This window comes from Gallus gallus, chromosome 1 (genome assembly GCF_016699485.2).
Source record: "Gallus gallus isolate bGalGal1 chromosome 1, bGalGal1.mat.broiler.GRCg7b, whole genome shotgun sequence".
Taxonomy (NCBI): Eukaryota; Metazoa; Chordata; class Aves; order Galliformes; family Phasianidae; genus Gallus; species Gallus gallus.
In genome coordinates, this window is record NC_052532.1 from 148,735,101 (window position 1) to 148,758,625 (window position 23,525).

Sequence of the window (23,525 nt, forward strand, 5' to 3'; positions counted from 1 at the left end):
ATGAAGATCAGATATATTTTCCTAACACAAACTCTCCTATACTTTTCTATTTTTAGTCATACAGATTTTATTTATTTATTTGTTTGTTTGTTTGTTTGTTTATTAAGCCAGTTATTATGTCTTTATATTCAACAATATTTTAGGACTCTTTTTTTTCCCCATAAATTAGGGTAATAGAACAGAACCTACAATGATTTCAGTGAAAAATATTCACTGGATAACATGAGTCTTTTTGCACCGGAAATAAAATGAGGCTTTATAACTTCCTTAGAAACACATATTATCCACAATTTTATTACTGCTATATAGAACAATCAACACGCACCTAGATTATATCCCATTCATCTCTTGAATTTTATGGTGTGAGTTAAAAAAATTGAAAGGAGCAAAACAAAGATTCTTCTTTATTTTCTTTGGTACCTGAAACGTGCAGAACCATGGTGATCAAGACATGACTGATTACTAATAATCTGAAAACAATTTTGATCTGTTCTTTACAAAGAGATTTTATGTTACAGCTTTGCTAATGTCCTTGTTAAACAACTGAATCTTCAAAACATTTCCACTGCTCCAAAAGTGAAACACCTAGGAATATGATTGTAAACTAATTATTACACAAGCTTTGCTATGTGACTGTAATTTGCTGCTCAGATTCTAACAAATTGTCTCCTCAAATCAAACATCTGCTATAATAAGTGACAGTGATTACTGAATAGAGGTATTAGGCATCTTAGCCCATAAAAATATCAAAGAAGCTTGATATACTGTGATTGAGAAAGTGCAAGGCTTCATAAGTGTATTTTTTACACTTGGAAAAAAAAAAAAAAGTGGATGTTTCTGAATCTTAGTAATATCCCCCTGAGCTTTTATTCTAATTCTCTCTTTTCACTTTGTTTGGTCATAAGCTTGTTAGAATTTAATAATGATACTATCTTAATAATGGCATTGATATATATATATTTAAACAATTACTACTTTCTACCAGAACAATTTATGTTTTTTTTTTTTCTTTTTTTTTTTTTTTTTTCTGAGTTTAATGCTTTATGGAATTATTTTCTTCTTTTTTTTCTAGTTATTCAGATATGCTAGATATGCTCCTGCTATAATTACTTTTGTTCACACAAGTTGTGAAGAATGCTCTTTAATTTAAATTTAAGTTTAATTTAAATTCTGATTTCATCAGAAATGAATATTTCCTTTTGTGAAAGTCTGTTTAAATTTAGTGGAAATATGATTTTTAAGGTTTTTTTTTTTTTTTTTTTTTTTTTTTTTTAGCTTAAACACTGAATACACAATCCTTGTAATCAAGGAGGAGAAATCAATGAGATATTGTCACAAAATGAAGTACTTCTATTTGATTAGCATTACCTTGTGGTAAAAACATTCAATGTCCTGAGTTAAGTTGTTCTCTGCTCCAAGTCAGACTCCTGCAACAATAAAACAGTCATTTTCTTACTGCAGGTATGAGCCCAGTAACTATTTAGCCTATTGTGAATGATTTTTTATCTTATTAAATATGATTTTTTATTACTTTATTATTATCACTACTGGTATTGAAATTATTTTATTCCTAGTACAAGAAGATAGGCTTCATATTGATGTTACAAAGAGGAGTCTTAGGACTTGTCAATGCTCATTTTGGCTGTGACAAAGATTTCTTCACTCTAAATATCAAGCACTGAAGTGTATGTTTCTTGCTCTGCTACAGCCTCAGCTCTGTGAATAGGATAGGATGAAGTTCTGTCCAACCATAATGATTATAGTATAGCAATAGTCTTCTTGATATTACCTGAGGTTTGAAGAAACTGTTGGACAGCTGTTAAACTTTATATGGTTCTCAACCAGGAGGAAGAAGTCTGTGATAAGGAAATGTGTACAAATAATTCCATAAGGAAGGGGCTTGATCCCCAACATGAAACTTCTCTTAATGAAGATCTGAGGGAGTGATAACACAGAGCCCAGCAGCTTTCTGCTTGAGGTGTTCATTTTGAAGTATTCACTTTATGCTTTGTGAACTGTTTGCCAATCTGTTCCAAACATTCCACAGAGAGTCAAGTAAATAATAAATACATTTATTTTCCAAATTCTGACAAATATGTTTATTTTATACCAGATAAGACTAAAGAACATTATAAGTAACCTTAACTTCTATGTCCAGACATTTGTTTTGTTACTGCTTGATCTATGTTTTCAAGAATTAAACACAGTATATAATTCTGAGGTTTGCTCAGAATTCAGTATAGTTAATCTACGAGAAATTGTCTCAAAGCAGAGGAACCATGATGATTTTCATTCAAACAAGTGGTCAAAGGACAAGTTCACTGCCTCTCATTCCATTTTTTTTTTTTTTTCAGAAAACACTGAGTTAAAGTGCTCATTTGTGATGTCCTGAAGAAAGGCTCAATATATATAGCCTTTACATAAGATGATTCAGAAACAAACGTCTCATGTTTCAAGAGAGTGTAGAAATTGCAAAAGTACAGGTAAACTAGGGAGACTACGTGTTTTTCTCTTAACATACAAGCATACCAAAATAAGAGATGCAGGAAAAACGGTAATTTGCGGTACAGAATTAACAGGGGGTAAGACTTCTGTGATATTCTCCTCTTTTCAATCTATTTTTCAATCTTTTGTTTTTTAATGTAAAATGAATTAGGTGTCTGAGACTTCAGCATTCCTGACATAGAGCATCATTAGTATAACTTTTATGCCTCTCTGTTTTACTTCAAACATTTTACTTAAATGTATACTCATATTTAAACCTCCCTAGGATATCCAAGACATATTTATGGGGTTAAAATATATGAAAATACAGCACCTACAGAGGACATGTATTCTTCTTGAAGCTGTTGAACATCATGGTGGATACACAAAGCATCCTCAAAGGACACTAAATATCTCCATGTGAAAATTAATCCTCATCTATTAAGTAAACACTGCTATTTAAATACTTAATCTGAATTGTCCAGGCACTAGAACCAAATCCCTTTCTTTCTGTGCAGGAAGTTACACTTGAGGGTTACAATATCTGCATGAAATTTCTGGTGCGTCTTTTAGCAGCATGTATTACTCTATAATGCCCATAGAGAGATCTTTGCTAGTAAATTTGACAATTGAGCCCCAGGACCTCAGTGAATAATATTTTCATTAATTTATTATTATTATTATTATTTCCAGTTGCATAAGCACCCAAAATTTATATCTACTTCTTTGTGAGGTTGTAAAATTTTTGTATCAAAAATAAATGTTATAGCTTATCAACGGTTTACAGACTGATTTGGCCCAGTTCCATGACTAGCAGGGTTCAAGGACTCGCAGATCCACACCCCAGAAAGGGATAAGGGAAAAGGATAGAGAGATGGGCCTAAAACAAAACAGTGACAGTGATCTGAGGAGAAACATATTAATTTACTAAACATATCAGAATGCGAGATAGCACATTATAATACAGTATAATACAATATAATTAGAATTGAAGCTAATAAATCAAATTAAATGAGAAAGAGTGTCCAAAAAACGGAAGGCCTTATTCTAATGCTGAGGTGAGACGTGGTTGGGACGAGTAGAAGGGAGAAGTGCCAGGTCCCGTGACTTTGCCAGGAATTTTATCTCTTCTCTGAATGCAGAGTCCTCCGGGTTATGTAGTTCTTCTTCTCTTCTAGGACAGGTATCTGGAACTGGAGCATTAACTCTTAAACTCCCAGTGCACTACATGATGTCATGATGTGGAATACCAATAACCAAAAATTGTAAAACCATGACATTCCACCCCTTATTCTACATTGCTACATCATGCTTAATATATACAAACAAACCATAATTACAACACATTAATCACACGGGAACACAAACATATATATACACATGGAGTTACTGACTGCACTCACCCAACATCAAGTTCCCTTGTGGTACACATGGAACATACCCATTTTTCTGCATCACCCACCAAGTGCACCCAGGTCCCTGGGTATAAAACAGTCCTGTGAAGAGCTCTGCCCTTCCCAGAAGCTAGAAAGACCTAAACTGCTTTTCCCAACATGTTCTTTACATGTACTACAGGGACCTTATCCCCCTTGACAGTATACAGGGAGCCAGCAGGACCACCGCAACTGATGGATGCTCGAGTGTTGACCAACCAGGTGGCTTCTGCCAAATGCTTCTCCTAGTGCTAAATGATTCACCACCCATTGATTTCAACGTGGTTTTTAACAACCCATTGTAATGTTCCATTTTACCAGAAAGTGGTGCATGATCAGGGATATGATAAATCCATTCAATACCACGATCTTTGGCCCAAGTATTTATAAGAGAATTTTTGAAATGAGTCCCGTTGTCTGATCTGATTCTTTCTGGAGTGCCATGTCACCAGAGAACTTGTTTCTCAAGACCTAATGTGCTGTTTTGGGTAGTAGCATGGGGTACTGCACATGTTTCAAGCCACCCAGTGGTTGCCTCTACCATGGTAAGCACGTAACAGTTACCATTGCGAGACCATGGCAAGGTGATATAATCAACCTGCCATGCCTCCCCATGTATCTACTTTCGCCACAGCCCTTCCCCACAGAGAGATTTCAATCCTCTTGGCTTGTTTAATTGTGGTGCATGTGTCATAGTCACGAATAACCTGTGCAATAGTGTCCATAGTTAAGTCCACCCCTCGGTCTCTAGCCCATTTATATGTTGCATCTCTTCCTTGGTGACCCGACGTCTCATGGGCCCACCAAGCTAGAAATAATTCACTCTTGTGCTGCCAGTCCAAGTCTATTTGAGCCACCTCAATTTTGGCAGCTCGATCTACCTGATGGTTATTTTGTTGTTCTTCAGTAGCCCAACTCTTTGGCACATGAGCATCTACATGGCACACCTTTACAACCATATTCTTTATTCGGGCAGCAATGTCTTTCCACAGTTCAGCAGCCCAAATAGGTTTACCCCTTCTTTGCCAATTGTTCTTCTCCCACAGCTATAACCACCCCCATAAGGCTTTTGCTACCATCCATGAGTCAGTATAAAGATAAAGCATTGGCCACCTCTCCCATTTAGCAACATCTAAGGCCAGTTGGACAGTCTTTACCTCTGCAAATTGGCTTGATTCTCTTTTACCTTCAGTGGCCTCTGCAACTTGTCATGTGGGGCTCCACACAGCAGCTTTCCATCTGTGATTCTTGCCCACAAGATGACATGATCCATCTGTGAACAGGGCATATTTCTTTTCATTTTCTGGTAGTTCATTGTATGGTAGGGCCTCTTTACCTCGCGATACCTCTTCTGATAGTGATGTTCCAAACTTTTTACCTTCAGGTCAGTCTATAATCACCTCTAAAATTCCTGGACGACTGAAGTTCCCCATGTGAGCTCGTTGTGTAATCAACACAATCTACTTGCTCCAAGTGGCATCAGTAGCATGATGGATGGAGGAAACCTTTCCCTTGAACATCCAGTGTAACACTGGCAGTCGAGGTGACAGAAGGAGCTGTGTTTCAGTACCAATTACTTCAGAAGCAGCCCAAACCCCCTCATACACGGCTAAGATCTCCTTCTCAGTTGAAGTGTAGCACTCTTTCAACCCTCTGTATTCTTGAATCCAGAATCCCAGGGATAGGTCTCAGGTCTCTCCTGAGGCTCTTTGCCACAAACTCCAGGTGGGACCTTTCTCTCCAGCAGTGGTGTAGAGAATTTTCTTTACATCCTGTCCCGTCCGTACTGGCCTCACATCTGTTGGAATGTGACAATGTCCATCTTGCCATTTTATGCCTAGGAACTGAATTTCCTGGGCAGGTCCTTTCACTTTGCTTTGCTCAATAGTGAAATCAGTGCACAGAAGGATCTGGATTATTTGCTCTCCTTTCTTAAAAACTTCCCTTGCTGTGTTGCTTTACACAATAATGTCATCAGTGTACTGTAAGTGCTCAGGAGCACCTCCCTGTTCCAGTGCAGCTTGGATCAATGCATGCCAAATGGTTAGGCTGTGTTTCCACCCCTGGGGCAAACAATTACAGGTGTACTGAACACCCCTCCAGGTTAAAGCAAACTGTGGCCAAAAAAGACAGATCTTCTGACAGGCCAGGCAAAACAGACAACTGCTTAACACCTTCTGGGTACAGCAGCTATTCCAAAGGCCAATTGATACCACTTGGGATCCTTAAAATATCCCCTTCTGCGGTAATTGATACCAAGTAGACAGGAAGCCCCTGGGCCAGTCACAGTAAGGTGCTTTTGCCAGTCTTTACCGGTGAGGGTTATATTGGCCTCCAACATAGTGAACTCTTGGGAACCCTCAGTCACTCCATGAATACAAAATAATTTTGTCCCTTGGTGGCTCGAGAGCATTACAGTGCACTGTGCACCAGTGTCCACCAGGGCCCTATATTGCTGTGGTTCTGATGTTCCAGGCCATCTAATCCACACAGTCCAATACACTCTATTATCCCTTTCCCCCCACTGGCTGGGGGCAGGGCCCCTCTATTTGTTACCTCTGTCGTTCTTACAGCTACTGTCATGTCCCACAGCAACTGGATCAATCACCTTTATGGAGAAGTTCACCTTGGTGGTTGATCTGTCTTGTAATTCTTTTACCCATGCTTGAAGTTCAGGAGTGGTTTTTTTATGCCTCCATGGTCATGTAGGTAACGCCTCAAGGCAAAATGTGACATAATCTTACTACTGTCACTTGCTTGAGCAGGAGGATGTCTTCTTTTGATAGCTGAGACGTTGGATGATGCAGGCTGGAAGGAAACCAATTTGATCAGCCCCAGGTGTGAGTACATCAGTAACCAGGTGACAGTAGGCTCATTTGGGTGGTGTGAAGTCTTTTCTCAAACCTCGAATTTCATCCATTTTCAGAGATCGATCAGTAATGGTAACAATGTCTTGGTCACCTCCTACTCTTTCAGGACTTCTTGTTGTCCTCCTGGGTGTTGGTGACTGCAGTCTTATTGGGTGTCTCAGCTCTCTCTCTAGATGGTCCCTTAGAGCTTGGAGCCAGTCCTCTGGACCTCTTTCCTCCTCCCTCAACTTTCTTCTCCTCCTCTTTCTTCTGTTATGAGTCAAGATTTGCTTCATTTTCTGTCCTCTTACATGGGCAACTGACATCAAACGTGGTGCCTCCCGTGGTTGATCAGTTTGGACAGTTCTAACGCTCTCACTCTGCAGCTTGACTCAGAGTCTGTCTCGTTCAATTATGAGGGTATTTAGTTCGTATTTGAGCATGACTCGATGAGCCTGAATTCTGTTTAGTTCAGTTTGAAGACTAAATATTGTGAACTGGAAGCTGTCTCGCTCAGTTTGGAGTATGTCCCATTCAGACTTGAGGATGTCCCTCTAGGACTGGAGGGCGTATCGCTCATACTGGAGGGTGTCTTGTTGAAATTGGAGACTGTCAAGTTTGGATTATAGGGAGAATCTCTCGATTCAGAGGGCATCTCTCTTGAATTGGAGGGAGTCCCACTAGGATTGGAGGGCTTTTCTCTCAACTAGGATGCTCTCTCTCTCAGATTGGACACTGTCTCTTTCAGCTTGGAGACTCAGAACTGGAGATTTTCCTATTGGCTCTGAGACACTCTCTTTCTTTCTTTTTTTCTTTTTTTAAATTTCCATACATTCTTATTAGAATAGTAATTTGTCTACCTTTCTTGAACAAAAAGACAAGTATAACAATGGCAGCTTGGAGCACAGATTCACAAATAAATAAATGTCTTCTTAGTGTAAAAATCTCAGTGTTTTTATTTTTAACTTGAAAAGATCATTATTTATGAAGAAAAAAATGAGCAGCAACATTAATAAGAACTGCTCAACTTCAGCACCTATTAGCACAAATAACATGATGGTACTATTTCCTTTGACAGAGTTTCAAACTCTTCAAACTCTTCCAATCCCTCTTTCTTCTATTCAGTCAAGTTCATTAAAAACAGAAACAAAAACAAAAAAGAAAAAAACAGGCAAGTAACCAACAACAAATTGGAAATCATCACAGTAGCATTATGTAGCATTATATTTTTACAAGTATGTGGTATACAGGAGCATTTTTGTTCACATGCTGAGCAACCATTATGGAGAGTTGTTAGCAGTATATGATAGAGTGTTAGCTGTAACATTTATGAGATATCAGCTCCTCTGAGTATGTTATAATTGCTAAGTGACTTTTCCATGCTCAAAATGAACAGGTCTCAGAGCAAATTTATATGTGTTATTCCTGTAGTGGCTAAATGACAAATTACCAGAACAAGTAACTGGAGCTTTCTCTTAGGGAAATAAATCAGCATGTTAGAAAATCACAGATAAATCCTTAAGAAAACTAGTTAAACTATCAACGAGAAATTGGTTTGTTATCGGTGGATTTGGAAAATCTTCCTGTGGTTCTCACATGTTAATATTTTGTTTGGGCTCTATAACCATAGTCACAAAAAGACGTAGCAAAAAAGTAATCCTAGCTGTATTGATAGAGAAACATTTTGTTAAATTCGACTCATAAAAATTTAGTTTCTTATTTTTTTCTCAATTTATTGAATGTTTTGTTGTTGTTTAGATAGTTGTTTTTTGTTTGTTTGTTTGTTTTCAGTATCAACAAGGATGGGATTCAATATCAGTCCTCAAATACCCAAATACAGTTGTAAAATATGAACCAGGTTTCTAAATTCATATCATACTCAATTGAATTGTCCAAGTGATTTCATAAAATTAGCAAAAATTCCTTTACAACATATAGCAAAAACATTCCTATCGGATTTTAAGCACTGAAAAAATAAGATGATCTTTTTAGCCTAATATAGTTTTAAAAAGGGATCAGCATTGCAGAGGAAAATAAATTTGATTCTACAATAAACTAGGCAGACAGAATAAATCACTCCATGGACTAAATTCTGAAAAAGTGTATCAACATAATCTCTAAATAGCCCAGTCTTTCCTTACGATTTCTAACATTCAGTGAGAATTTCTTATCATCATGAGTCACCTTTCTAAAAATCAGTAGATAACCTCAGCATCTACATTTAAGACTAGATAAGTAATTGGCTGAATGGCCACCCTCAAAGTTGTGGTCAGTGGCTCAGTGTCCAAGTGGAGACTGGCAATTAGAGGAGTTCCTCAGCAACTGATGCTGGCACCAGTGTTACCATCTTTGTAGGCTACATGGACAGTGAGATCAAATGCACCCTCAACAAGTTTGAGGATGACACCTAGCTGAGTAATGCATTTGACACGTTAGAGGGAAGAGATGCTATCTAGAGGGACCTGGACAGGCTTGAGAGATGGGCCCATTTCAACCACATGAAGTTCAACAAGGACAAGTGCAAGGTCCTGCATCTGGGTCAGGGCAATGTCAAGCACAGATAAAAGCTGTGCAGAGAATGGCTTGAGAGCAGCTCTAAGGAGAAGGATTTGGGGGTGTTGGCTGATGAAAGACATGAGTTATCAGTGTGCGCTTGGAGCTCAGATAGCCAACCATATTCCGTGTTACATCAAGAGAAGTGTGACCAGCCTGTTGAGGGAGGTGATTCTGCCCCTTTGCTCTCATGAGACCCTACCTGATGTATTGCATCCAGTTCTGGGGCTCCAACACAAGAAGGGAATTGAGCTGTTGGAGCGAGTCCAGAGGAGGTCATTGAAGATGATCAGAAGGCTGGAGCACCTCCCCTATGAGAACAGGCTGAGAGAGCTGGAGCTCTTCAGCATGGAGAACAGAAGGCTCCTGAGGGACGCTACAGTGGCCTTTCAGTACCTGCAAGGGACCTATTGAAAAGCTGTGAAGGGACTTTTTATAAGGACATGTAGTGACAGGAAGAAAGGAAATGGTTTTAAACTGCAAGAGGGTAGATTTAGGATGGATATTAGGAATAAATTCTTTACTGCGAGGGTGGTGAGACACTGGAACAGGCTGCCCAGTGAGACTGCGAATGCCCTCTCCCTGGAAGCACTTAAGGTTAGGAAGGATGGGTCTTTGAGCAACCTGGTTTAAAGGGAAGCATCCCTGCCCATAGCAGGGGGGTTGGAACTAGATGATCTTAAAGGTCCCTCCCAACCCCAAACCATCCTATGATTCTATGATTCTATGGCTTTGAAATTCTTATAGCCTCAGCTAATTCACTGCTGCTTCCAGAATAGTCTTTTTTTTTTTTTTTTTTTTTTTTTTTTTTTTTTTTTTTTTACCTAGAAAAGGTATAAAAGTGAGTATTTTCTCATTGGTCTGAGTATTTATCAAAAGTAGAGGAATAAGGAAATAGAGAAGTAAGGAAATATTAGGAAATCATATTCATTCACAAATACTGACACTACTTTAGGCCAGAAGAAATAAATAACTTAAAAGTGTCAAAACACTTTATTCTCACATCTAATAATGAAACATTGCATTTTGGAACTGCAAAAAATGTTTTATGTTAATGGCCTCCTTTTCACAATACTTCTCCGGCTTATTTGTTTTAAAGCATATAATTTATCTAGGATCAACAAAAAAGATGCAATTATTTCAGTTTTAAAAGTAATCAAAACACTTAATTTCCTCTATATTCTGGTTTCACTTTTTTTTTTTTGTTTTTGTTATTGTTTTCAGTTTCAAGCACATCTTGAATTTTTTTAAAATGTTACTATATCACTGTAACTAGTGTGATTGCTACTCTGAAAAAAAGTCATATTATTTGAGAAGCTCCATTACTGAAAATTGAGCTACAAAAAGTCAAGAATAAAAATAGCAGAAAATCTGAAGATTTACTGAATATTGTTCTCTAAACAAAACATTAGCATTCTTATTGTGTTTTTCTTTTCTTTGCAAAGGTATACAGCTGTCTAATATTTCTAGTTAAATCCATATAGTCTTGAATAAACTACAGTATGCCAGTAAATGCAAAACAAATGTACAGTAGATATTTATGCTCTCAGAACAGGAAAAACAAACAAACACAAATAAAGAATCACAACGTTTTCGATAGCTGCTTTAATAATTCATCAGTAAAAAAGTTATTGTGAAGTATCATTTATACCTACATAAGAATGTCTAAATAGAAAAATCACAGTTCATTTGCAGTCTCTGGGATCACTGGGAATCTAAGTAAGATTAATCTGTGGCCATTTGACTTACCTCTGGGAAAGTCCACAGAACCTGTTAATAAAATATGGTATTTAAATTAAGAATTCTAATATTTCATATTATGTTAAACTTCATAAATAATAGCTTTGAATAAAGTCCTGAGCAGGCATATTGTGCTGTGTTCATGCAGTGTTCATGTGAGAGTCAGTCCCTGGAGTTTCACTTACACAAATAAATTTTCCTTCCAAACTCCCTATTCACTTTTCTCTACCTTTTCAGTAATTCTTACCTCAAACATTACCTTCCAAGATTGTTTGTATTTTTTTCCTAGTCTCTGGAGCTCTGTCTTTAAAACCTTTTGTTCCCCTTTTTAACTTTGGTATCATATTTCACTATCAACATGCCAAAGCTGCTTTCTTCCAAAGTATTAACGATCTGAGTAGATCTACATTTCCAAACAAATTATTAGTGAGTTATGGTATATAAATCAAACAATGATAATCCCAGATCGTCCCTATTTCTTAAATGGTAAGTATCTTATTATTTATTTTCAGCCATTTTACTCAGTGCCCTTCAAGACAGTCTGGATCCCAAATGTCTGTACAGACATGAGTGTAACAGATTAATCTCCTTCCATTCTACATAATCTTCCATCATCATCCTAGCAGTCCTTGAAGACTTGAAAACTCCATCAGGCCTTCAGGCAGTATGTTGCAATCAAAACCATAGAACTGTGCTTCCACATTTTAAAAACACCACTTCCATATAACTCTCAAAATCTTTTATTAAATACCTCTGGTATTTAATAAAATAATTATCCTATCCAAGATATCCCACATGGAACCCTGAAGAAAATGATGGTCACACATTAGAAGTTTTATGTGTACTTTATTAAGCCTTTTATATATTTCTCAGTGTGTGGATGTACAACCTGCTCTGTGTCATTTGGCTTTCAGGAGAAGGGACAATTCTCATAGCTCTATCTAGGAACTCATGTGTTCAGCACTGTAGATGTCCAAATGAGGTTGCTAACAAAAATTAAAAAAATATATATAAAAAAAATGGCATCTCTTATTTTGTTTTCATTGTACTGGTGGGTGAAGCAGCTGAGAAGGACTCCAAGAAACTTCTTGGGATATCTGTTAAAGCCAAAATGTGTTTGAGTGTATAATGTACCTCATCAGTATCCTTTAAGAAAGTACACTGCTGTACTATCATATTATCATAGAATTGTACATGTTGAAAAAGACCTTCAAGATCATCAAGTCCAACTGCAACCTAACCATACTACCTGAACTCTAAAAACCCGCTGCTGAATCATATCCCCAAGCACCACATCCAGACAGTTTTCAAACTTATTCAGGGTTAGTAGCTTAACAACCCTTTACATAAAGAAGTTTTTCCTAATATCCAAGCTAAACTTCTGGCACAACTTGAGGCTATTTCCTCTCACCCTGTCACCTGTCACCAGTGAGAAGAGACGAACCCCGCTCTCTCTTTAATTACCTTTCTGATATTTGAAGAGAGCAATAAGGTCTCCCCTCAGCCTCCTTTTCCCTGGACTAAACAGTCCCAGTTCCTTTAGTTGCTCCTTGTAGGACATATTCTCCAAGCCCTTCACCAGCCTTGTTGCCCTTCCTTAGACCTGCTCCAGCACCTCAGTGCCCTTTCTGTATTGATGTGCCCCAAAGTGAACACAGTATTCAAAGTGGGGCCTCACCAGTGGCGATTACAGAGGCAGGGTTACTTCCTGAGTCCTGCTCACCACACCATTTCTACTCTGTTAATTTAGAAATCTTATGTAACACTAGCTATCATAAAATAAGTAAATTTGTTATTAAACATTGCACCTTTCAGACATGGTAAATTATATTAAAGAATTTTGTCAGACAGTATTAGTCTCTGACAAGTGTTAGCCTTGACATTTTCTTTGTAAGTCTATCTAATGCATTTAATTACAGAGACATTCTTTCTGCCACATACACACACATACACATACAAACAGGTACACAGTTAAAGCAGTAGAGGTTTAGAACTTAATTACTCTCACATAGACATTTATTGGCTTTTGTAGTTTTCTAAGACACTGTTAGACACACAGCTCTTAATCCTAAAGGTAAAAGTCTCTTCTAGGTCCTTTTTCCTGTCTTCCCTCTTTGTTTGCCCTCAGTATCTTCAAATGGCAGTAAGCTTTCTGCAAGCAAGTTTAACACAACCTTTGGCCTACACAGGCTATTCATTTTATTTAAAATAGAAATATATTTTTAGTCAGCAGCGCAGTTCTCTAAATTCCACTACTGATATTGATCTGATGATCTCTGATCAAGAATCAAGATCCTAGCCACTTGGATAACTCTGCCTTGGCTAACACTAATCCTACCAGATGTATTTTTGAAAAATATATATATTTCTACCAGGTGTTGTGGCTTAACCTGCCAGGCAGTCATTTACTTATTCCCCACTCCTGGTGGATGTTTCTCTTAGGACAGGTATATTTAATCTGTTTGAGCAACAAACAGAGAGTCTAATTGTTTAGATAGCAGTTTACACAAGCCAAATGATAGAGACAGTTTGAGAAGTGATCTGTAAGAGAATATAATCCATATATGTGATAATGATAATGTTGAAATTTTCAGTAAAATACCCTGAGAGTAGAAAGATGAGGGCAAAAAAAAAGGACAAGGACAAAGACATGGAGTCCATCCTAACATGTAGTTTAAAGAGAAAATAGAATATATTTTCAATAAATTAATTTATACATATTCATAGGAAGTTTTTATCAGTGCTGCCACTATTATAGCAAACTGAGTACTGTGCTTGTGCTTGTCGTACAAAAATCCACAATTCTAATGGATATTAGAAGAGATACAGGCTCTTCCATTTGACCAATGTGTCTTTCCCACACACTGTGTATAAACTCAATTCATCATCAAAATATTAGCAATTATATATAATGTTTAATACTATTTCACATTAAAAATCCATGTTATGTTACTGACCATGCATCTGAAATTCAGAAAGACCAATAATATTATTATTTGGAATGAATAAAAGCCTCTATTTACAATATTCCAAGTTCCTGACACACTTCATTCACTTCTGGATTGTGAAATGTGGTATAGGAGAGCGCTTCTGAAGTATAACAAAAGCTTATGACATATTTTTTTATGTCAGAAACTACTAATTGCTAGCTATCGTAGCCAGGAATTTTGTAATTTTTTATTTTCCAAAAAGGTATTTGTGTCAATGTCAAACATACACAGGTCACTCTGAAAGTAATGCCTCCTCTTTCCATGGAAATTACAACAGATGCAAAGAGCATAATAACACTACATGATAAATTCTCACCTACAGACACTGTTTTTCAACATAGTCACCACCATTAGCTATGCATTTAAATCAGTGATAAACAAAAGACTGCATGCCTCACTCGTAGAAATCTACACCAGTGGAGATAACCCACTGTTTCACATCTTCTGTGACAGTCATTGCTAGGGAAATCTTGCCACTGATGAGACGCACAAACCACAGTCTCATTGGGCTGACATCTACTGTTTGGTCTCAAACATTGAGCAAGTGTCAATGGATGTCAATGAGTGCAATTTTTTTTCTGTATCGTGGAATTCAACTACACACCTTTGCTTCATATTCACTTCCATGTCAGACACTATTTTGTCAAACTGCCTCTCTTCTGCCATCTGTCACACAGTAACAAAATTTAATAGAATATTAGTGGAAAAGTTCAGTCTCTACTGCCATGTCACTAACATCTGCCTCTGACTTTTTGGGACAAGACAATAAAGTAAGAGGAATTACTTTCAGAGCAGCTCTCCTATTTTGTGTCAAGGTCTTTTGTATCAGAAGCCACAAAGTATAGGAAATTAGTGTTTGTATAAAATAAATAATAATAATAAACAGTAAGAGGAGGACCAGGGAGAATCTCCATCCTCTACTGGATGAGGCTGGGAATGTGACCACTGAGGATAAGGAAAAGGCAGACGTTCTGAACGCCTTCTTTACATCTGTCTTTAAAAGTCAGACCAGTTATCCTCAGGTTTCTCCACTCTCTGACCTGACAGTCTTGGCTGGGGAGCAGACTAAACCCCCCACGATTCAGGAGGAAAGAGTCAGAGACCTGCTACTCCAACTGGACTGCCACAAGTCCATGGGACCGGACGAGATTCACCCGAGAGTGCAGAGGGAACTGGCGGAAGTGATAGCCGAGCCGCTTTCTATCATCTATCAGCACTCCTTGTTGACGGGTGAAGTCCCAGAGGACTGGAGGCTTGCCAGTATGACTCCTATCTACAAGAAGGACTGCGGGGAGCATTTGGGGAACTACAGGCCTGTTAGCCTGACCTCGGTGCCAGGGAAGATTATGGAGCAGATTGTCTTGAGGGAGATCATGTGGCACGTGCGGGACAACCGGGGGATCAGGCCTAGCCAGCATGGGTTCGTGAAGGGCAGGTCCTGCTTGACCAACCTGATTTCCTCCTATGATCTAGTGACCCGTCTGGTGGATGAGGGAAAGGTTGTTGATGTAGTCTACCTAGATTTCAGCAAAGCCCTTGACACTGTCTCCCACAGTATTCTCCTGCAGAAGCTGGCAGTCCGTGGCTTGGACAGGTACACTCTTGGCTGGGTAAGGAACTGGCTGGAGCGCTGGGCCCAGAGAGTGGTGGTGAATGGAGTTAAATCCAGCTGGCGTCCGGTCACGAGTGGTGTTCCCCAGGGGTCGGTGCTGGGGCCTGTCCTGTTTAATATCTTTATTGATGACCTGGATGAGGGCATTGAGTGCACCCTCAGTAAATTTGCAGATGACACCAAGCTGGCTGGAGGTGTTGATCTTCCTGAGGGTAGTGAGACCCCACAGAGGGATCTGGATAGGCTGGATAGCTGGGCTGGAGCCAGTGGGATGGGATTCAACAAGACCAAATGCCGGGTCCTGCACTTTGGCCACAATAACCCCAGGCAGTGCTACAGGCTTGGGGCAGAGTGGCTGGAAGACTGTGTAGAGGAAATGGACCTGGGGTGTTGATTGACGCTAGACTGAACATGAGCCAGCAGTGTGCCCAGGTGGCCAAGAAGGCCAATGGCATCCTGGCTTGTATCAGAAACACTGTGGTCAGCAGGAACAGGGAAGTAATTATCCCCCTGTACTCAGCACTGGTGATGTCGCACCACGAGTACTGTGTCCAGTTTTGGGCCCCTCACTGTAAGAAAGACATTGAGGCCCTGGAGCGTGTCCAGAGGAGGGCAACCAAGCTGGTGAGGGGTCTGGAGCACAGGCCTTATGAGGAGTGGCTGAAGGAGCTGGGATTGTTCAGTTTAGAGAAGAGGAGGCTCAGGGAAGACCTCATTGCTCTCTATTACTACCTGGAGGGAGGTTGCAGTGAGCTGGGGGTCAGCCTCTTCTCTCACGTGACTAGTGATAGGACTAGAGGGAATGGCTTCAAGCTGCGCCAGGGAAGGTTCAGGCTGGACGTTAGGAAATACTACTTCTCTGAAAAGGTGGTCAGGCACTGGCATGGGCTGCCCAGAGAGGTGGTGGAGTCACCGAGCCTGGTGGTGTTCAAAGAGCGTTTGGATGTTGTGTTGAAGGACATGGTTTAGCAAGAACCATTGATGAAGGGCGAATGGTTGGACTGGATGATCCTGTGAGTCTTTTCCAACCTTAGCAATTCTATGATTCTTTGATTCTATGAATAGTTAATCCCTTGCAAGTTACTATTCTTATGTTCTCCTTTCCTGCATCATCATGATTTTATTTTTATTTTTATTTTTATTAATAATAGTATTATTTTTTTACATTCTGCATAGTATATTAATGCTGGCATTGCTGAGCAGGTTAGGCAACAAATGCTACCTGTGATTTCAATTTTTCTGTTATAGGTCCTTAACTGTATTCTTTTTTCTGAGAAAATTATTCTTGTCGAAGTCACTTCAAAAAGGAAAAAGGACTGTGAATAAATGTACTGAAAACTCTTTAAATCAAATACCCAAAGACTAGAGGAAATTCGTACACCAAGACAAGTGGTCTTTAGAAGCTCAAACAAGTATAGTGGAAATTTCAGAACTTATTCTTTCCTAAACACTTGTGATGCTCAGAGAAGACTGTAAGGGCTAAAAGCAAAACACATTCTACTACAAAAAAATGTAATTTCTTTTAGAACCAGATAACAATCTTTTACCTATATATTATGATTTTTAGATTTTTACATAAATGATTTTCACATAAATGATGTATCTATCTATCTATCTATCTATCTATCTATTTATTTTGTAGCTGTATCTTAAACACTAGAAGCACTGAAATGGAAATGTAGTACCATATATTTGTAAATGAACACAATGACTACTGGCAAAGACTACTGTAATTCAGCTGTCCCGCATATTCTGCCGCCAGTGCTAGTTCTTGCTATTTAAAAAAGACACAGATAAACTGGAGAGAATTCAAAGCAGCATCATAAAAATGGCCAATGGGCTGAAAAACCTGCTCTATGAGGAAAGACCGAAGAAGATCATATCTTTTCACCTCAGAGAAGAGAAGATGCTGGGATGACTTTATCACGTAATTCCATTACCAAAAGGCAGATACAAAGAGAATGGAAAGTCTCCTAACACTGCTAAATGGAGAGAGAGAATAAAGTTCAACTCATAGAGAGAGAATAAACCAGTTCAAGTTGCACTTGAATAAGTTTCATCTTGATATTAAAAAGAAATATTATAAGTGAGAATAGTTAAGCACAAGAACAATTTTCCCAGGTAGGCAGTAGATCTCCATCACTGGAGGTTTTGAAAATGTGACTGGACAGGGTGCTACATTTAGGCACTCTTTTCCACAAATGCTGAATAAGATGATCTTTCAAAGTCTGTTTCCACCTGGGCTATTTTCCAATTTTAAAATTCTATGAATACTTTCTTATTTGCAAAGATTTTATTTTTATTTGTTCATATGGAAGAGAATAAACAACATTAAAACTTAGAAGTTTTGCTCAACATTCTAGCTTTGTGTAAAAGCAGGAAAAGTAATTAGAAACCTACTTGTCCATTGCAGACACTGATGAAGTAATAAGCATAAACTGTATTATTATATCATCATTGGATTGCAATCCCATGACAGCAACCTCTGAATGGGTACATGGCCCTAAATCCCAGTCCATAGTAGTTTTCCTATAAATATGTCTTACTGTCAAGCTAAGCATCCTTGTATTTATGACACAAAGGCTGTCTTTAGTGCAAAGAAGAAAAGACTAGATAGATCAGAATTAAGTTTGCTTCAGTACATTCTTGTTTAAGGACTGCGTCTTAGCCAACAATCAAGCTCTTACAAGCTGCCAAGGTGGGTACTGCTTATGTCTGTAGGGAGCTAGCTGCTGGTCAGCCTTGCATCACAATGGCAAGTGAGTCACTCTAGAATGCAATTTAAATGAACAACTTCAGTCTTCACTCCATCATGAGGGGAACCTTTTCAAGTACACCAAGATCATGACACCAAGCATAAATACAATGACAATTCACACCAAGACTGATCGTGGCATACCTCCTACCACACTAAAACACATTTATATTCTATTTAACTGAAAAGAGATGCATTTTTTAAATATTATACTATCAAAATTTCTAAGTAATGTTTAGATTCTGTCATAAATAAATAACTTTATTAATAATTCCATTTGTGTCCATCATTTTGAAGCTTTTGAATTTGCTATCTAATGTTTATCAAATTGGACAAAGGAATACAGTTCATTTGAGACATAATTTGTGCTACCTGTCATCTTTCAAAGTCTGCTTGAATAATCAAATTACAGAAAAGTACTTGCCTCTAAACCATTTCTAATGTGGCTAAGGACTAGTCTATGAGTTCAATTAGTAGTTTAACAAATCAATAAATAATACGAACAATGCAACACTATTCATTGTTTTTGGCTGTCTGTTATTTCTCTCCTATTCATTATATACTTGTCCAAATTATATATTATATAATTGGAAAGCATACTGCATTGCCACGGTGTTCAGATGTCATGAACAGTCAGTGTTTTAAGTGTTTTATTTCCCAGAAGCACTTGACTTCTGTCTGAGAAGTGCATTTCCTGAATAGTTCTTTTCCTCAAGGAACCTACCTTAAATAACATCTGTCGATGATGATTTCCTGAGTTATTCAGTTACATGGGTTGCTCTCAGCTTTCAGCTCTAGTTAATTTACTTATGTCAAGGTTTTGTAACTTTGCTATTGATATTCCACATCGTAACATCATGGACAAAAGAGGAGAACTACATATCCCAGAGGACCTCATGGTCAGAGAAGGAAGATACATCACAGAAGATACATCATCCGGTTGTGTGCGGTCTTTTTCACTTTCGCTTGCTGCCAGGGAGAGGAGTGGGTGTGCTTTCCAAGCTGTGCGCCTTCAAGTAGGGCTTTTGGTTTCGGAAACTCTCTCTCTCTCTCTCTCTCCCCCCCCCCTCTCTCTCTCTCTCTCTCTTGTTCTTTTGCTCTCTCTCATTTAATTTGATTTATTATCCTTACTTCCAATTAGATTGTATTATATCGTGTCATCTTGCATTCCAACATCGTAGTTAGTAAAATAAGTTCTCCTTCTTAGATCGTTGGCGCTGCTTCGGTTTTTTTTTTTTTTTTTTTAGTTGTTACAGAGCAGTGATTTCACTAACTCAGTGACTTTTCTCCTTCTCATGCTGCTCTGCCAGCAAAGAGGCTTGAGATGCACAAGCTGGGAGACAACAGAACAAGGACAGCTGACCCAAACTGGCCAAAGTGGTAGTCTGTGCCACATGGCATGGCTTTCTGAACAAAAGAAAAATGGGAGGAGCTGATAGCTGGAGTTCAGTCCACAGGATTGTTTTTCCCTCTTTTTGCTGTTACCTTTTGGTTGGTGTCCTCTATTCTGAGCAATATATTACTTATTTATTTATTTTCTTTTTCAAATCAAATGCAGAGTTTTCTGTTCTTACCACATTAACCGTTAAGTAGGCATTTCTGAACCACCCTTTTGGAAATTAATATTCTTCCCATAGTCATTCTGAAGTACTTCTGATTCAAGACTAGCTACATGAGATTTATTTCTTAAATCATTTTAAGTTGTAAATGGCATTGTTACTTTGCATATATTTTTGGTAAGCATTTTAGTAACATCATTGAAAATCCACATGGGATTTGATTCTTCATTATCAATATATTTTATTTCAAGATTTATTTATCTATTTTTTCTCCTCAAGTGGAACTTATGAACATGATTTCCTGTTTAGGAATACTGATCTTTTATCAGTGATTAAAGACAGATCTTCCTTTGAAAGATTGTAGACTTGCCCAGTAATATGTAAACATCTTAAACTTTTAAAACTATTAATTAGCCCAAACTGAAAATAGATAACAGAATTATGATTGAAAGGGGAAAAAAATAACAGTAATTTCTGAAATTACCTGTTGATTGTCACATTGCAGCCAACTCAGTTTCACTTTCTTTGTGTACATAGCAGCTGCAAAACTACTTCTTTGGCTCAGATTTGCAATAGTTTTAAAATGAAAAATATATACTTTCAGGAAAACAGTATTATCTAGATTCTTTTTATAACGTTTGATGATTTTTCATATAAGACTGTATACACTAAATATGTATAGTATTATGATGAAACACCAGTATGAAAAAGGAAAAGTTACTGGGACAGGATGACCAGCAGAGGCAATGAGATACCAAAACTGCTTTATAAAGCTAATGTTTACTGTTCTGTTGACCAAAGTATAAATAAGTTAAATGCAAATGAAGGAAAGAACAGAGAAAGGATATTTGGACAAGTAAGAGTCTGCAGAGACCTCCTCTGCTAGAGAATGATGGAACTTGGCTAGCTTAGTTTTGCAAAATGAAGACTGAGAAGAAATATAACCTCTCTATAAATATATCACCAAGAAATACCACAAAAAATAAACATAAAAGCTAAAAAGCTATGTTTATCAAAATCTCATGTATAAAAAGTATCCTTAAGTACATCTAGGTTATAAAATAACAGTAGATTTCTAACCATCTGAATAGGAAGGTACAGGAGTAGGTTTGCAATCAGAGTAGTGGGGAAAAGCACTGATTTAAAAAACAATAAATTAAAAAAAAATGAGACAAATGTACTAACAACAACTGCAATGACAAAACCAGATTAATTTAGTTATTTAGTTATTAAAATAACTGGAAGTGTGTCTCCTTCCAACAAATTGCAACTTCATTACTTATGGAATCCTTTTTGGTCCTACAGTCCTTTTATTTAACCCTTATATTACAAAGAATTTACACTTTTAGTATATTAAGATTGGGCCAAAAGATAAAATGTTTCTCTTGACTTTGAGAAAAGTACCAAAACCTTTTTCTTTGCAGTGAAAAACTATACTTGATAATATACCTGCTAAAAATAAAGTTCCTAAATCAAATTAATCAAATTAATAACATTTTAATTATTTTAATTCTCTGAATTCTGCTTAAAGTTTTGTTTTGTTTTGTTTTGTGGTGTTTTTTTTGTTTTTGTTTTTGTTTTTTGTTTGTTTGTTTTGTGTGTGTGTGTGTGTGTGTAAAGGTGATCTAGGTATGAAGTTGTATATAACTTTGAAATTGAACCTGTCTGAAGTGAAGATTGATCTAGATGACATAGCGTGATCCTCTGGAACTTAAATTTCTTTGTTTTATTTGTCTATTTATGTGTGGAAACAAATTCACCTATCTTTTAACACTATTTGCAAAACACACTGTAGCTTTAGGCAGTTTGAAAAAGAAATCACTAGATTAATTGTGATTCCTTTTAGAGATCTAATAGACACTATTATATTATTTGGAAGTAAATACTCTAATTTTATTAATTCAACTAATGCATTTGGAAAAAAAACAAGCAAACTTGTTATGGTCAGGACTTAAACAAAAGCAACAAATATGAAGTAACTTTTGCTATGGGACAACTGTTTCAACTTACTTGAGCATTCAGTTTTGAATCTCCTCTGTTCCAGTGCTGATCACTTTCAGCAAGCCTAGAGATGGTCACAGTGATTGCCAGGGCTGTAGCATTTGCCTTGTGAAGTGAAGCTGAGGAAATAGGTCTTTTAAGAAGAGAAGGTTATGGGGAAACAACATCATCTTTCCACTGCCACCTTCACCTTTCTCCCTCATTTGTGGGGAGATCACCAAGGTGACAAAGACAGGTGCTTTACAACAGGGCATGGTTGGGAAGATGAGACACGATGGATGGAAATAAGGGTGATTCAGACTGGAAATGAAGAGAAACCTCTTCCCCAAGAGTATGTTTTTGCAGTTGAGCAGGTTGTCTGGGAAAGTTGCGCAGTCTCCATTCTCAGAGGCTATGGAGACCCAATCAGAAATAGCCCTGTGTATCTCAGTCTGACCTCACAAATGACCTAGTGCTGATCAGATTTTTGGACTGCAGACTTCCTGATATCACTTATATCCTGAATTATCCAATGAGGTAAATGTTTTGGTCAGTGACCTGTATAAATTATTCATTGTTACAAAATGATAAATTATCAAGAAAGTTGTACATCTTGTCTGTAAAAAAAGTAATTCTAATGTTCTGTACCAAAGTTAAATTTTGTTCTTGATGACAGCTGCACAATCCACACAAATTTTCTCCAAATGCTTGCTTGTGATTATTATGCATCAGAGAGGAAGTCCATGTTAAATATTCCTCTTATTTGGAGTCCTTCAGCTCTAGCCTTTAAAAATGAACCTCACATTCATCAAATAGCCTGGATGATTTAAAAAGAATTCTATCACATATATCAACTACCTCAAATGTAAGAAAAAACTAATGAAAATTGAGCTTCTCTTTTTTTGTGTGTGGTTATTTTACTCAAATAGCCTATAAAAATATATAATTTTCCTGGGTATTTCGGGCATTTCATTGCCTGAATTATATTACATTGCAGTTTCCATACTGTACTGTCTGAACTGATGAGAAAGGAGAATAATATTCATAGAATCATAGAATGATAGAACGGATTATGTTGAAAGGGACTTCAAGGATCATCAAGTTTCAACCTCCCTGCCAGGGACTAGATCTCTAATATTTGATGCAATGCTTAACAAAAGCTGAATTACATAAAATATTAAGTTTCAGTTTACCTAGGACTTTAGAAGTGTCCAGTGCATAGCAGATGCATTGTCCCATACTCACAATTTTCATCTGTTTATATAGCTGTCACAGCTTTATACTGGTTCTTAAATTCAGATATTTAATACAAATTATTATGTGATTTTTAAAAGCTGTAGTAAATATGATACTGAATAAAGTGTAGAGTATGATATTTTCAGATAAATATATATATTTTATAATATATAGCTAATTTATTCGTGTCATATTTCTCAAGTGCTCTTATGCATAAGGCCCTCATCTATATTTACATGAATTTTTACTGAGTCTTCCTGATCATAAGCATGCAGATGACATCAAAACTGTGCAAAAATTCTTACTTGCTTTATAATTGTTTCTTTGTAAGGGT

General features: G+C 37.4%; 1 long non-coding RNA gene across 1 annotated transcript; it reads right to left on the reverse strand.

Annotated features, from left to right (window-relative positions):
• Nucleotides 1–106: 106 nt before the first annotated feature.
• Nucleotides 107–22,096, reverse strand: LOC112531543. Its single transcript, XR_003073383.2, has 3 exons — nt 21,986–22,096; nt 11,069–11,089; nt 107–7,883 (listed from the first exon to the last, which is right to left on the reverse strand). It is a non-coding gene; the product is annotated as an uncharacterized LOC112531543 (long non-coding RNA).
• Nucleotides 22,097–23,525: the final 1,429 nt, after the last annotated feature.